Raw genomic sequence first — 5,463 nt, 5'->3', positions numbered from 1 at the left:
TTTGACACAAATAATTCGAAAATGATAGCCATTGTATTTATTTACATCAATGTTCTATCAAATTTAATTTCGATTTATAACATGCTGCGGCGGATGAAATACCATTAATTGGCAGATGCTTTGTTTTTGGTAACACAAGAAAAGATGCTGACATTGTTGCTCATGTTTTGTCTCATGTTAACACTGATTGAACAGATCTATCATCAATGACGTTTTTTTGTATGTTGTGTTAGATTGCCTAAAACGCCCTTTTTAAAGACAATAGTGGTTAATTTTTCCAACACATAATCCCGTTAGAATACAATATTATTGTCCATTGATGACTTTAATATCAATATATTTCTGCTTCTAATTATCCACATCTGGTCTAGTGAGATATAATTCCGGAGCAAGGGCGATTTGCACTAGAAATTCACATAGAATGAATTCAGATTACGTAAATATTTTGTCGCATTTTAAATGGGTTGATATTAATATCTCATTTAAGATCGTAAATTATAAACGAAATGGAAGTTTTACAAGTGAAAAGGATTCAGGTGTACAATATGTAAATACGGAATAAAGTTTTAGTATCAATATATGCAATAGCACGATTTAGAAATAGCTAGAACTATGTAAATGAGAGACTGGAAATGAAAATAGAATGAACAATATTTATGAAAAATACCAAAAGGTATTTAAAGAAGCCTATAAAGTAGACAAGATTTTAAATCGATATAAAACCTAAATATTTTAGAACGAAATAAAACCTAAGTATTTTAATAAGAGCGAGAAAGAATTATGATGGCAGGATGTTGATATATTAAAATAACTAAAGCGCCTGAAAAGGAAAAGAAAATAGATGTTGCGGAAAACGAGTTAATGAGAAGAAATTGCCATTTGAACTGTAAGGGTGAAAACGGAAATTATGTTTTAGATTGAAGGGTAAACAAGGGACTGAAAACAACCATTGCGTAATTTGTAAAGATTTGATAAAAGTTTTAATTTGTTTTATTCTTTTACTAGTTTTAGTCGATGGACCAATGCAATGGCTTCGCCTTGGAAAACTTTTGTCGATTGTATCGAAGACAGTACTTTTTCTGGTGTTTATTTTATTGATCTTTTATGATCCAAATGGATAAAACAAGATTATCTTAATGCGACGTAATAGAATAAATACCACACGGTGGTTATGTGTTCAATTTTGTTCAACTATTGATACCCATTACGCAAACACACACACATCCATACACGCGAGTGCGTACACAAATGTAGAAAGAGAGGAAGACAGAGACACACACACAAACACACATACGCACACACTCTCTCTCTCTCACACACACATACACACACATACACACAGACGCGCGCACGCACACACACATATGTATAAGGGTTTTGTACATGTTTTGTCTATAATATTCATTGGGAACGTTACTGTTTCATACCATAACCATTCTAACCAAAACGTTTTCTGTGTGATTCCAAGTCTAAATGCGTGACAATGTTACCATCACTGAATTTATTATGATAAAGACAATAGTTTGATATTGAACCAATACATGCATCATGTGTTACCCAAAGTTTATATTAGGTGCAGGTTTAACGATTGTTTCAAAGGCATAGATATTTTCAAGAAAGCACTTATATGTAGCAGTGAAGAAATCAAATGCGAAAAGGTAATTTTAAGCTTTACAAATCAGTTAACCAATAAAGTGAGCTATACAGTGCTTCCTTTTCTAACTGACGATATGTCATTAACTATACTATTAAAAACGAATATAGGACTCTTCCGGCCGGCAGAACGTTTGAACAATATGTCAGCAGCACGATCAGGATAACTTATACAGTTAAGAGTTTTGACAGACCATAAAGGTAGTATCAACTGAATTTGTGCAATGATTTCGCGTCATTCCTTTTTATGAAACTGTCAGGCGGAATGTGTGTGCACTGAAATTTTCGATTTAATTAATCATAGATAATTAGAGATACACGTTGTTATTAAAACGATGTGAACGGCATTGAAAGATTAAAAACTGATTATTTTATCGTTTAGTTAGATAGAAGAGCTAATGACCATGATCTTCACAGAAGGTCGATTTTCCAGAGAGAGTGCGAATTACACAAAATGGCTAGTTCGAGCGTTAGGAGGAAAACAGCATTAGCAATAGCGAGGAGGAAAAATGGACGTCACAAGTAGCCCTGCAGTAAACGTGGATTCAATAACCTGTGTTTGTATGTAATTAACAACGTTTAATGAAATTGAAAATTCGGATGCACACATTTTGTGCCTGGCAGTTTGCAATCTCAATAGTATGATAGTTGTCACAAGCGAGATAGAATTCAACTACATATTTCAGAAGACCAACGAACGCCTAACAGTGAAAGAGTGTATATGTCAGCCAGAGGCTGCAGCGTTTCGATGCATCAAGTTTGGCAATCGACTAAATGACCTTCCTTTTAATAGCGTTACCGTCAGTATGTGATAGCAGTACTATTTTGTGAGTAATACTGAGGTTTGTTGAGAATCATTAGCACATAAGAACTGAAGTATTCTCTTCTTCTGAAGATGAAGGCTAGCTAAACATTGTAATATAGTTTTAGTTTTTTTATTCACCTTTTTATTAGCTTCAATATGTGGAAAGGCTGTAACCGTGGTTTTGTGAACCTTTCAAGGGTTCTATGACAGATATTCTTAACTTATTACTTAAAATACTGTAAAACAATCACTGCAGGAAACGCTGTAGAAAGTGAAAATGAGAGTAGCGTGTTGGGAAGAAAGAACTTGACGTAGTGATTTGTGCAAGGCGTTGGATTTTGTGTACAATATAAGAAATGTAATGAGTGACTTCATGCCAGTTGAGCACATATTCCCTAGGTGTGGTTCTGAGTATCTGAATATGTAGTAGCATTACTGACCCAGATATCGAAACAGTGCTTGCAGAAAACTAGAGTGTAATTAGTACAAGATTAATAGCTAAAATGTGTATAGACTGAGCCGTTCATCTTGCAACAGTAACACTATTGTGAGATCCCTATTCAACGATATTTTTGAGGTCTCTGTTCATGAGCCCAATGCAGGATTTATGTGAAATGTCTTGATCTCGTGTATATGACACCAATGTAGGAAATTTCTTCAAGTGCCGATTGTTGTAGCACCATTTACACTGCTGTAGTGCAGCTGCATGTCGTTCACTTGGTGGACTTAGACAAGTGGTTTTCGTTTTATAAATTATGCGTACGAACATTATTTATATAGGGATTTCAGTCCATGGTATATTCTTTGATTGGTCAGGAGTGGCGCATAATTGTATCCAGGTATATGAAAGCACATTTGCTTCCACGGTTAGCTTGAAACTCAGAGAAGTTTGTTCCCTTGTAGCATCATAGGATTCAGAAGTAACTGTAGTATATGTAAATGCGTGGTGGGTGGCGGGTGTTTACGACTATAAGGTGTTCGCATGATTTAATAATGACATGCTGTAATAATGTTTAGAAACCTGGCTTTTGTGGGAAGTGAGTAAGAGATGTGTGATGTTTGTAGTGAGAGTATATCGATTAAGGATACGAGTAAGTGGTGATAATAGCCGATGCAGAGAGATCGGAATCACATCTGATTCGGTTTCTCTATATATATCGTTGGTGTGGGATGATTGTGAAATCTAAGAGTAGTAATGAGACTGTGAGATAAGGCTTCAGAGAAGAGTGATGCAAAATATATTCATTCGGTGTAGGACAAGGATGGTGGAAAACATTAAAGACATCAAATCAATTTAAACGTTTTGCGTTTGTATAACTAAATGTAGTTTTGCTGAAGTCTTAGTGAAAGAAGTGAGTGTTGGAGAACATTAATTCTATGTAATTGCAAGCAACACTTCATTTTCAATGTGAATTTCAAATAGAGATTGTAGCGTGGCGAACAGAGAACAGAGTAGAGTTATAGAGAGGGTATGACGGATTTGTATCTGGAAGAAGATGTTAGTAATAAGTGGTAGCTGATATCCAGCTTAAACTGGACAATGTGAATGTTGTAGACCCCCGAATATAGTTTTCTGTCACAAGCCTGTATCAAATATTGTGACACGTCTTCTCTAGGATGTATTTTCACTTGCATACTCTAAGAAACAGTGGTAACACCCAATAAAAAGCTTTGTAAGAAGCTTTGCGTCAAGATATCATGTTGCACATTCACGGAAGATGCTTGAAAATGAATCTGGGTTTTCTAAGCATAATAGATTACCTGGTGAGGGTGTTAATCTGGGAGATATATTAGGCCACAACATTCAAAATCTTCAAAATAAAGTGAGTTACAATGCTTTGTCATGTGTCTCCTTTGCTTTACATGTCATTTATGGTTTGGAGTGAGTGATCAAAACTTTAAAACACATTGTATTTGCTGCGGCTGTAAAAGTCATATTAAACCTGAGGCAGTTGTCTTATAGACGGACGTCAAACTTTCCTGAATGATAGGAATTCAGAGATAAAGAGAGGGACAGAGCGAGGAAGAATGCGAACTGGTAAGTTAAAGAAAAGAAGTGTGGGAGAGGAGTAATAGTAATATTTGGTAAATAAAATAAATGAACTGCTGAATGTGAATTAAACAGGAGTATATATTGGAGAAGAAGAATCTCTATGGCAGTGTGAAATAGGAAGAAAGATACTTATGATATAAAAAGATAGAGCTAAGGAAAAAGTGTCGGGCTGAAAACAATGCTGAAAGTGCACAAATTTGAGATGTGAGTGACGGGTAAGAGGTGGTAATCACTAAGGGATCCGTGTTATTAGAGTATAAAACGGTGTAATAAGAGTAATTTGATTTGGGAAAAGGTTAATTTTTCACAAGGAACATGAAATAGACGATACCATTTGCAAAGTTAATTTGATTTGGGAAAAGGTTAATTTTTCACAAGGGATATGAAATAGACGATACCATTTGCAAAGTTAATTATTTTGCTCTATCCTTTCTAATTCAATAAACGAACTCAGGTTATTGACAGGTTTTGCTGCAATTACTCTTTATCAACCAGGTGAAATTTATAGTCGACAATATGATGATTGAGTATGGCGATGTCAAATCAATTTCATACAATGTTATAGCTCTTAAGGCAAAACTCTTTTCTATCTTTTATTTTAAGAAGAAGATCACTGACTGGGAAAGAGCTGATTTCAATAACAACACTAAAATCCTTTTTTATTAGCAGTATTAACATGAATCCTGATTATAACTTTGTCTTCACAAATGCTAGCGGTCATTGATTTAACTGTTTAACTGACGAGACAGTGTGAGAAACAGTTTATCAGATCTCATATTCCTTCTTTTAACTGTGTTTCTGAAAATCTTCCCGAATCTTCTCTGATAAGCATCAAAAAAGTTCCTTTTGGTTTAAGAGAAAAAATATATGATTTTATATTTTGATCTATTTTACCGTTATTTCATATTTCTGAATATTTATTAAATTCTAACGTCTAAATAAATTTAGCCAA

This window comes from Octopus bimaculoides, chromosome 2 (assembly GCF_001194135.2).
Source record: "Octopus bimaculoides isolate UCB-OBI-ISO-001 chromosome 2, ASM119413v2, whole genome shotgun sequence".
NCBI classification, from domain to species: Eukaryota; Metazoa; Mollusca; class Cephalopoda; order Octopoda; family Octopodidae; genus Octopus; species Octopus bimaculoides.
The sequence above is the reverse complement of the archived record's forward strand: the minus strand, read 5'-3'. Positions refer to the sequence as shown.